Source organism: Halichoerus grypus, chromosome 3 (genome assembly GCF_964656455.1).
Source record: "Halichoerus grypus chromosome 3, mHalGry1.hap1.1, whole genome shotgun sequence".
NCBI lineage: Eukaryota > Metazoa > Chordata > Mammalia > Carnivora > Phocidae > Halichoerus > Halichoerus grypus.
In genome coordinates this window covers 136,305,836-136,317,238 of record NC_135714.1, presented here as the reverse complement: position 1 = coordinate 136,317,238, position 11,403 = coordinate 136,305,836, and the positions used below count along the sequence as shown (strand labels likewise).

The 11,403-nt window shown below is 42.1% G+C and overlaps 1 long non-coding RNA gene across 3 annotated transcripts; it reads left to right on the top strand.

Annotated features, from left to right (window-relative positions):
- The first annotated feature begins 4,120 nt into the window (after positions 1-4,120).
- Positions 4,121-8,332, top strand: LOC118531517 (uncharacterized). Of its 3 annotated transcripts, none has more exons than XR_013446182.1 (5): positions 4,121-4,739; positions 4,909-4,995; positions 6,587-6,823; positions 7,255-7,408; positions 7,762-8,332. It is a non-coding gene; the product is annotated as an uncharacterized LOC118531517 (long non-coding RNA). The 3 variants fall into 3 exon arrangements; XR_013446181.1 differs by having other exon boundaries at positions 4,909-5,059; positions 6,591-6,823; XR_004915250.2 differs by having other exon boundaries at positions 4,909-5,059.
- The last annotated feature ends 3,071 nt before the right edge of the window (positions 8,333-11,403 follow it).

Genomic DNA, 11,403 nt, shown 5'->3' with positions numbered 1-11,403 from the left:
GGTGCTAGGCAATAAGACCCTGAAAGATGTCAGCTCCTACAATGAGGAGATAGGAGGATTTCAGAGACCCAGCAGCTCAGCCGGAGGACAGAGGCAGGCTGGAGGGGTGCTCAGAAGGGGATGCCCACTGTCCTCCACAAACAAGATTTTTAAAACGTAAGTCTCAAGTTGTTTTCCATTCAACGTATAATGTCCCTTTGTGACCGCCTATCCTTCAGTAAAGACTGTTAAACACAACAGCTTTCTGTTAGCAGAGGAATATGAGGGAAGCATGTGTCTGTGTTTGGGGAGGGAAGTGGATTGGGGAGAGGTGTTAGCATAAGAGACAACTGAGGTGTGGAGTGAGAAGGGACAGTGGCAGCCAGAATGGGCGTGTAGAACATGGAAACACGATCCCTGGCTTCTCTGAATTGTTAGAAGTTAGGGCTGCATTTCCTGCAAACATGTAAAATGTGAAAGGGATAGGAATGGGAAGGAAGATCGTTATTTTATGAATTTTAAAGAAAGAGTTGAGTTGGAATGATGATACACTGGAATAAAAACTGCTACAGTATGAATTTGTTTCTGATGAAGAAAAGAAAAAAGGGAAGGAGGGAGGGAAGAAGAAAGGAAAGAAAATCTCTGCTGTCCGATCGTGTGCCATTCATGGCTTCAATCTGCTGAGAACAAAACCCTGAGGAAGGGAATAGTGCGGTCCGTATCTTCCAGAAATGGCTTTAAATGGAGAGGTATTCAGAAACAGAACATACTTCAAGTTCTCAGGAACCACTCTAGATCCCTGGATGGGATCTGAAACAAGCAGATGAGGGCTCAGGGAACCCAGGAATATGAGGGGCTGGGTCCCGTGCCTAAGGGCCCCTAACTGGCCCACAGCCATCCTTGTGTCCTCCTGGGTGTTATTACGCATTCGTAAATCAATATATTCCTCATCCATGTCTATTTGTATTTTAAACGATGTCACATAGAGTAAATGCCACAACCCAAAAAAGTTGAACAATGAAAACTAGTTGCCCTGCAATGTTGTGCATATTCAGCGCTTTCACTCAAATCCTTTGTTGTTGTTGTCTTTTAATTTGATCCTCAGGACAACCAAGTGAAGACAAATAGCAGCATCACTACCACGTCTACCGAAGAGAATGAGTGAGGCTCACATCGAGAAGGTTCTGCGGTTAGTAAGTGGAGGAGCTGAGTTCTAAGCCCAAAACCTTTCCCCATTCTCAGTCTGCTGTACCCGCACAACCAAGTAGTTGCAGTTCATGGCACCCGGGGAGATAAATCTTTTACTGTGTGCCAGAATTGTGTGGCTTTGTTTTGTCTTTTCAGGGTCTCTTTAAATCACGGGGCATGAGAAGCATTGCAATGTGGGTCCAGGTCTTCCGATTTTTCAAGAGAATCTGGACACGTAGATTTGTAGACCAAGTCTGATATTTTAATATTGGTGCATCTGAGAAAGAAATGAAATCGACACCTTGCGCAAACCCAGCACGCTGGCCACCAGTGTGAGACCTCTACCTTAAATCTGTGTACTTGGCTTCTTCCCAGACTTATTCCCAGAGAGAGTGGAAAGGTGATGTCACTGTCTTCTGCTCCTTTTTCTCCAACAGACTCTCACCTGGTCTGAATATCCGCCCCTGGATTCCTCATCTTTTCTGTCTATTTCCCTCCATCTGAGTCATTTTCACTTTTTCTTTGCGGGGAGGGGGTTCCATTGGGAATCAAGTGGTGTCAGGGGAAACGTTGTGTTTGGTTTTTCAGCAGCCTGAACTGGAGGGAGCTAGAGAGTAGACAGCTAGAAGGCATGGGGGCAGGGAAGGAAGAGCAAGGAAGGGCGAGGACAAGCCATGCACCACCAGGGCACTGCCTTCGAAGGAGAGGAAATGAAAGGATGGAGCTGACGGGCACTCTTAGTAAATATTCAACAGGAATGCAAAAGAGAGTAATGGACCACAAAGAAACTGTGATAAGCACGCCAGTGGTTGACTGTATTTCAGCACACAGCTGGGTACTAGAGCTTAACACATCTCTTCTGACATTGCAGATGGTTTTACTGTGCTGGGAGGAAAACCTGAGTAATGAATACTGGGCAGACGCTTTTGCGATTATGGAAACATAAATGGTGGAAGAAGAATGGCAGTAAAAGAGATTCTATTTCCACCACTCTAAATAGACGTGACATCTCATGGCAGATATGATTTCATTAATTAGCAGCAAGAGATGTTAGAAATAACCGTAGTGTAGATGGGCTTACTCTGCTTTTGCCAATGAAAGTGCTTTTGAATGTGACCCTTCAGTAACTGAGGCAACAATATTTCTTAGCTCCTATCGTGGACGAAGTAGCAGGCGCTGTGGGGGGAGGCACAGGAAATGGTGGTGGTAATCTTTTCTTCTGAGTAAGCTTAGAGTCTAGTGGTATTAGATTTGCAAGAAGGATGAAGCTCCTCCCAAAAGCCCAGATCAAATCTTAAACAGTTTCAAGGAACACTGTACTAGACACCTCTCCCAGAAAACATATCACTTTGCATTTGTCTGAACATAATTCAAACCACATTTACTAAAACTGTTACCCTATTCTATAGCCATTTTGTTTTTATATTTCTGTAAGAAAATGCAAAGAGTAGCATTTTCTTGGAATAGCATTTCCTCGGAAGCCTCTTTACAACTTTAAAGATAAAAGTGTTTATATTTTTCTACTCTTAAGGCTATCTGAATCTGTAAATTCTCCTAAATCTACTCCTTTCTTTCCCATCCCCCCTTTTTAATCATTATTATACTCATACCACCATGAACTTCATACATGTTCATTAAAAATGCAGTCACTTCTCTCTCCCATTCAGTTCAGCAGACCAACACTAAAGTTAAGCGGTCAACCTGTCGTTCTACTTCTCAACCCTGACGGGGTTATCAGTAAGCACAGTCAAAAAATAAAACAGATCAGTGGTAGTGCCACCCAGTAAGAAGAATGAAATCCAGATGCTGTCAAAATTAAGAAACGTTTGATTAATGCCACCGTTAACTTTATTTCCACTGCTTCCCCAGCTGGGTCAAAAAAAAAAAAAAGCAGGACACGGCCAGACCAATGTGTTCACACTTCAGGGCATCTTTTTCGCAAGGCACAATTTTTAAAATAATGTCTAAGTCACTTGATGTGTTGTCAAAAGATTGCCTTGTGTCTATCAAGAAGCTTTAATTCTACGAGTCAAAAGTAGGCTTTACCTCAGTGCCGGTTCCCTACCCAGACCTCCCTGGTATCAAAAGTACTTTTGTCTCTTCTGTGACAGGGAAAATATCAGTGATGTACTGCAGTGTATATTTGGGATCTCTATAACATCTGTGGAAGTCAAACCTTATTTGCCAGACAGACACAAAATTCATGTGGCTTTTAACTCATTTTTGAGTAGATCCTGACCTAATATAAAAAATTGACAACAGGTGACCAATATTCCCAAAGAATCATAAAAATTCAAAACATTCTAAAGAACAAATACTTTCAAGAAAAGTTGACTGAAAATCCCAAGTTGGGATCACACAAGTGAGTGTGTTTAAAATCACTTGGTTTGCATTCCATGCTTTAATCGATCTCTGAGAATCTTGATATCATCTCCACATTTCAAGCTTCTTTCTTGCAACTTCTCAACAATTTTGAGTTATTTATTGTGGTGCTTTCAGGAAAGCAATAAAAATGTTTTCAGACTTCTGTGCGTAGTGAAAGGAAAAAAAAAGGCTTAATTGGTCCAGCTGTGTCTTGTTTTTCTAAATATAAAAAAAAGTTATTCTGTGTTGAATGTAGAATCCACTGAAATGTGACAAACTGAAGTTACTTTATCTTTCCTGACAGTAATTTTTCAGAAATCCCTATTACTTTTGTAAATTTCCCATAATCAGAAAACTTCTTTCTGTGAAAATCAGTCATCGGGAAAGTTTTTTAAGCCTAATGAACGTATGTGACATAACCTTAAACATTTGACATCAATATTTTAAGGATTTCCAACCACATATTTCAGCCTAAAAGTTCCTGTTTTATATTCTGATGTCAAATAATTTTTTTGAATTCGTTATCATTTGGGAAATGATCTCGCTTCTTAAAAATAATTATTAGTTATCGTTGTAAACACATTTCTTTGACAATGTTTTCAGGAGCAAAAGGATAGGCATTTTCAAGTCGGCATCCTTCTGTGTATTGATTGTGGGGGGGAGGATTGTAGGGCGTCCCCTCCCCCTGCTTTTCTCCTCCGTAGCCCCGTGGCCGCAGCTCAAGTCTAGATGGCTCGGTGCCAACAGAAATGCCTATGGAAAGGAAAGCCTGTTCTCCACAGAGAGCTGACTGCTTTGTGAAAGAGGAGAAGACAAAGCCTAATACAGTGAAACTTCTTTAGAACATTTTCCAGGGAACTGAACATTTTGAATGTCCTACGTGGGAAAGCAGGCGCTGGGAGAGCAGCACAATGACGCATTTCACTGCGCTGCACTTGCCAAACATTCCAGCGCGCCCTGCGCACGAGGCCACTAAACTGGCTTCAACGGGAGATGGGCAGAGGCTCTCGAAAGCTTCCCTCCCGCCCCCTCTGAGGTTACACAAAACGGTCATAACAGAGGCCAGGTCTGTTCTCAAATACCACGCGCTGGAGGAGGTAGAATACCCTGTGGGTCCTTGACTGGCTCAGGTGGCTTAGAGAAGGGCAAAACAGTAGCTTTATTGACGACAGAAATCACTTGGAGAAGGAACAGACTCTTGAGTGGAGGTAAGCACACCGCGTGGTGAGTATCCTCTTCTCTAAATGTCGGGAGTTGGGGCCCTTGCACTTTTACTCGTTGTGCTTTTCTCTATTGAGTGCTATTCCATTAGGTGCTAGCGTCTCATGGTTCTCATGTTTGAAAACCCCTCTTCTTGTACATTTTAATTTATTTCAGATCATTACAGAAACTCACAAAACTGAGGACAAAATCACAGAACACCAGGGAGCCGGGCTGGCCATACTGTGCTTTGAGCAGCCTGTGGTAAACATCTGGTTGGAGCCTAGCCTTTTTTTTTTTTTTTTTTTTTTTCTGCAGAGCTGGTTAGGTGGGTGCAGGAAATTCTACTTACTGGGTTTGTCAGTTATCATAGAAGCATCGTGGTATTTTTTAGATTACCAAGAATCTGTTGTAATGTGACTTTGTGACACAGCAGATAAAGAGATCAAGATAGATCACTGCTGGAGACTGTGTTTCCTAAGAATGGATGATAAGCATTAGCAGATAAAAAAAATGTAATCAATCAAGTAATGGAACAAGGCAGGAATGAGAGGAATGTTTTTCAATTTAAAATCTAGTGTAAATTTTGCCCTTAACAACATCGGAGAAAATGTAAAGAAGCAGACAGAATTCCTTAAATACACAGTTAAGGAAGAAAAGTACTGCTTAAGGAGATGCGTAAATGGTTTCAGACATGAATATATGTATGTATGTATGTATGTATGTATGTATGTATAGGGTTTTCCCTTTCCTGTTAGGATTAAGCTATTTTTTTAGAGTAAATGTATTCAGGAGTGGATTACTTTGTCAATAACAACAACCTACTTTTTGTAGCTCTTTAAAAAATAACCTTAAAAAGTGCACAAGAAGAGATGTTTGTTTAAGAAAAACATGAATAATATTTTTTAACTTTTCTGAATGCTAGTGGTCTAATAGAACTGATAGAGTTGGGGCGCCTGGGTGGCTCAGTCGTTAAGTGTCTGCCTTCGGCTCAGGCGTGATCCCGGGGTCCTGGGATCAAGCCCCGCATCGGGCTCCCTGCTAAGCGGGGAGCCTGCTTCTCCCTCTCCCACTTCCCCTGCTTGTGTTCCCTCTCTCGCTGTGTCTCTCTCTGTGTCAAAAAAAAAAAAGAACTGATAGAGTCATGGCCACTAATGGGGAATGTTCCCAAAGGCCTCAGAAAATACAGTAATGAGGGCGCCTGGGTGGCTCAGATGGTTAAGCGTCTGCCTTCGGCTCAGGTCATGATCCCAGGGTCCTGGGATCGAGTCCCGCATCGGGCTCTCTGCTCCTTGGGAGCCTGCTTCTCCCTCTGCCTCTCTCTCTCTCTGTCTCTCATGAATAAATAAATAAAATCTTAAAAAAAAAAAAAGAAAATACAGTAATGAAAGAGTGAGACAACCAAATATCAAAGTCTGAAAACTTCCAACTCTCTATCCACCAACCACACCCTTCCCACGCCCACCCCACCCCCTCTAGGGATATGTCAATCTCCCAACACCTGATGGACAGTGCAAGAGTCAGTGTTGATGTTTAAGAGGCTGAAGCAGATTTAGAAACAATGAAAGTTCGATAGTTATCATCCCTGCTCTTAAAATACCCCCAGCCACACTGCCACTGAGGATTTCTCATTGGCTACCTGGGACAGAAAGCTTCTAAATGGTCTCCAATGATCCCTACCTCCTGGTATTCATGCTCTTGTGTAATGTCCTACCCTTCAACATGGGCTGGTTTAGTGACTTGTTTTTAGCAAAAAGAATGTGACAAAGGTGATGGGAAGTCATGTACTAGATTAGGTTACAGAATGGCTGTTGCTTCTGTCTTGGGCGCACGCTCTCACTTGCTCTCTCTGAAGAAAGCCAGCTGCCATGTGGTGAGCTGCCTATGGAGAAACACACACCTCAGCACACCAGCCCTCGAGGAATCAAACCCTGGCAACAACCGGGTGAGTCAGTTTGGAATCAGATCCTCTCCCACTGAGTCTTCACAGAAGACCCCAGCCTCAGCCGACACCGGGACCACGACCTCATGAGAGACCATGCGCCAGAGGCACCAAGCTAAGCAGCACCCAGATTCCTGACCCACAGAACCTGTGAGAAAATAAATATCTGGTTTTTTAAGCCACTAAGTTCTGGGGTAATTTGTTATGCAGCAACAGATAACTAATACACCTTTCCGTCCAGTGGCTGCCTTCCATCTTCTTCAGTCCACCTTCTCATTTCCTGCACGGTGCCCCATCTCTCTCATGGCCCTTCCCCACCCCCACTCCTTTTACTTCTTCTGTGGAAAATTTAAAACTCTGTTTCGGGTGCCTGGGTGGCTCAGTTGGTTAAGCGACTGCCTTCGGCTCAGGTCATGATCCTGGAGTCCCGGGATCGAGTCCCGCATCGGGCTCCCTGCTCAGCAGGGAGTCTGCTTCTCCCTCCGACCCTCCTCCCTCTCATGCTCTCTGTCTCTCAGTCTCTCTCTCTCAAATAAATAAATAAAATCTTTAAAAAAAAAAAAAACAACTCTGTTTCACAGGCTCCTTTGTGCCATGCCCTCAGGGCTTCTCCTTCCCACCTTAAATGGCCTAAAAAGAATAAAGGAAGTTTGTAGCCCAAGAGAAACTCTAGTGCTGGCTGCTGTAACAACAATTCTCAGCTTATATTAAGAAACTGTGGGTCGCCCAAAATAAGTAAGTATCTATGATTTCATCAACTTAAAAATATTCTAGTTTTGGAAAAAAAAAAAGCACAGTCTAGCTTCGGTACATTTTATAAAGTTGAGATTAAAACCTTTGATGATTAAATACTCCATTCCCTGATTATTTAAACTTTTGATAGTAATAAAACAAATTATTTTCAAGTATTTTAGTTATTTGGGGGCTACCATTTGATTTGGATTATTGTTACATGTTAGTGTGAGTTGTCCACTCCTGAAATCTCTGTTTTTCAGCCTTCTGGGATCAGCTGTTATCTCAATACCTCAAATAAAATGCTCTATGTCACCCCTTTCCCTCACAGCTGTAGAAATTCTTCTCTCTTCCAGGATTCCCATCAGTCACTGTTCTCTCTGGAATTACTCTCCTCCTGCAGTGGTCAGCCTGCCTCTGCGGGCTGAGGTTCTGTTCCTGCTGGAGCTTTGTTCTACAATGGGCCCTGCCCTACTTTCTTCAACTTCCCTGAGATGCCACCAACACAGGGCTGCTGAATGGAAGCACAGCAGAGCACAGATAACAAACAACTTAAAATTAAAATTCAATGTTTCCTGAAATTAGACTTCTCCAGTTTCTTGGATAACCACAGCATGGGGAAGTCCTGACTGTCCTCAGGGTCTGATGTGCCCCTCCCTAAGAGACCCCCCTAGTCTACCAAACCTTCTCTTCTGTCTTGCCATTTTTCCTCCAGTCTAAGAGGCCCCAATCTACTCCCTACTGGGACCTTAATTTTCCTTAATACAAAGCATTTTAACTTGGTTTTGTTTAAACTTCCCCCATCGAGGTTGAGTGACAGCGAGGAGTGGGGAGGGGTGGGTCTCACCTTCTACCACTAAGGAGGCCCCAGGCCCATTCATGTGCTCTTTCCTAGATGTTGTTACCATCTCTTCAGCTCACACTGTTCCTAGCCATTTAAAATAACATTTCTAAATGTTACATTAGAGTTTAATAAAAAGATGATGTTAAAAAATTCTAATAATATATATAAGAAAAGTTGTTCCCCCCATCGAAATCCTGCTGAATTTGCTAAGAAATTTTTCAAAGAAATGGAGTTTTTTCTTAAGACTAGACCAAACACCCATACTTGTGTATAATCCACGTCAAGTACAATGTAACAGGCTACTTTTTATGATTTTTTACATTTGTAGCGATGAGGCCCTCTTTGAGGATCATATCTGAATGCTCATTCTATGGCATGGCCAATGATTGGCAAATATAAAGAAGTTATAGCTTATATCAATATCAAAGGTCTGACATTGGTATGGAACATTACAATGTACAACTGCTATAAATTATGCTTCACCTCAGGAAGCGAGATGAAGATACACTGAACTTCAGACCTTGGTTCTGAGGAGGAGCTTTAGAAAAACTTACAGAAGAACACATATCATTGGAGATGACATTTAATTGCTTATTCTCCCCATAACTGTAAATATTTATAGTCTGTCATAAAAATACATTTCCTTGGCAAGAGTTGGTTCCTGGCTGCGCACTGGGGAAACCTTCTCTCACTCCTCTCTCCTGATTGCTAATTGTATCCAGTGTTTTCAAAGGGAGGTGGGAGTTTCTAGGGAAAATAACTTGAAGCATGTCTGGTGAACTGGATGACCGATAGGAAAAAAGGGAGTTGGGTAGAGGGAGTGTGCTGATGGAAGAAATTTTTCACAGGTAGATTTTTCGAGGCAGGAGAGAGAACTAATCCAAGAAAAGGCTAAGTATGGCATAGTACATTGGGTTCAACCAAAGACCTGACATTTGGGGGAGAGGAGCTTCCAGATCAAAAGTACCTATCCTGACCCCATGCAGTCAACAGTACACTCATTAAATAATCAAAAGAGCTGTCACCTAAAACTGGGTTGTCCTTTGGAACCCAAGAAAATCTGTTGGTGGCCCTCTAAGAGAGCAACTCATAGAAGAAGGGACTTGTTTTCCTTCCCATCTTGTCAAGGAGTCTGAGTCAGAGTGACAGTACAGAGAATGGAATGGGGGCCAGGAGCCCAGTGACAACTGGGTGAGCTGGGGAACAGAGATTAGCAGAATTTCACTGCGGCCAGTGGAGAGGCTTAAGTAAAATGTGGTTGAGCCACAGTCAAGTTAAAGCTTAAAGCAGAGACTAGAGAAGGTTGGATGGGCATTTAGGGACTTCAGAGATTCATGCTGGTTGAGGGAGAAGAGGAGAAATTCCAAAGGGGATTGATTTTCTGTGGTTATAAAGGGAAGAGGGTTATTAAGCTAGGAAAAGCTGGGATCGAAGGTAACTATCACCTCATTTGTATTCACAGGCTGGGGAGCTGTAATAGCACAGAGAAGAATAGTTTCTACTTATGATCACTTTTTCATATGGGAGAATTTCAGTCATATTGAAAGTACCATTTTGACAGGTATGATTGTAGAAGGTCAAATTTAGATTCCAGTTATAACAACCCCCCCAAAATTAGCCAGATTTGGGAATATACCTTGTCTGTCATGAATGTACAATAAGACAAAACTTTGACACTAAACTCTCTGAAACTCACTGACCTTATTAATAAATCATGAATAATAACTCTGTGCCATAACATTATTGTGCAGATAATGAGAAGACTTTGGGGGGAGTGTTTAGCACAGTGGCGGGCACATAGTAAGTGTCCAGTTATATTTGTTCATTGCTCAGTGAAGACGATTTTGCCAAGAAATTAAACTGGTAGCCAAAGAAAGACCACACACTACAACATTAGAGCAAACTCTTAGAGCTGTTGATATCCATGCTGCCACACTTGAGCAAAACAGATGACAGATTCTTTTATGAGGTAGGGTAGGGAGAAAAGCACCCTGGACTGAGGATCAAGAGGATGGGTTTTTGTCCTGGTTCTGCTTCCAGCTCCCCTGGACGCTTGGTTAGTTCCTTAGCTAACCTCTCCCAGGATCAGATTGGTCGAGGAAAAAAATGAGGGGCTGAGGTCATTTTTAAGAAAAACAATTCACATATTTGTAAGATATGAGCATTACTGTTGCTAAACACTGGCTTTAATTATTTATTGTTTTTTAATAACTAGTACAGCAGTTAAAGGATAGTAATGATAATGTTTACAGTTTTAATTTTTAAAAACTGTGTTTCTATGGAAAAAGCTTAAGTGTGCCATCATCCCCAATTAAATTAACTACAACTGTGGGAATTTGGGTTGATTAGACGGACAGGGAATAACACTACTATACTCCTGGTGCGAACACCTGAATTACAGCTAAATGAGTAGGAGGAAGAATACAGACACTTTCATGGCTGGTCTTGCAAGCCCAAATATAAAAAATAAGGTTATTATGGTCACAGTTTAAATTTGTATTAGTGGTGTGTATTTCCTAAAAGGAGAATGGGGTTGTGGCAAAGGTGAAAGGTAGGGTGATGAGACTAATATTACAACGAATATTTACCGAGTAAATGCTATGTGACAAGCACTGTGATAAACATTTTACATACTTTATCCCCTTTGCCCTTTGAGGTAGGCACAATCATTCTCATTTTACAGAAAATCAGCTTGCCAGTGTTACACAGAACAGTTTTTGGGACTGGGAGCCAAGTCTGTGACTTCATTCTGTGTTTTCTAGATTATTGCCTGAAAAGAGGAATATAAGGAAAGGAAACAAAAATATTTGGTGCTTAGAAGTATAAGGAACATGACACCTGGGTGGCTCAGTCAGTTAAGCGTCTGCCTTCGGCTCAGGTCATGATCCCAGGGTCCTGGGGTCGAGCCCCACATCGGGCTCCCTGCTCAGTGGGAAGCCCTCAGCCTTCCATTCACCCTGCTAGTGCTCTTTCTCTCTGTCAAATACATAAATAAAATCTTTTTTTAAAAAAAAGCATAAGGAAATATTCACGGGTACAGGGGTGGCAAAGCTCCCCAGTTTCCAAAGTGTGCTTAGAAATAGGATATTTAAATATTATTAGGTAATTTTAGTAAATTCTGACGTATATTCACCTGGAAATTCCTACCACTGCT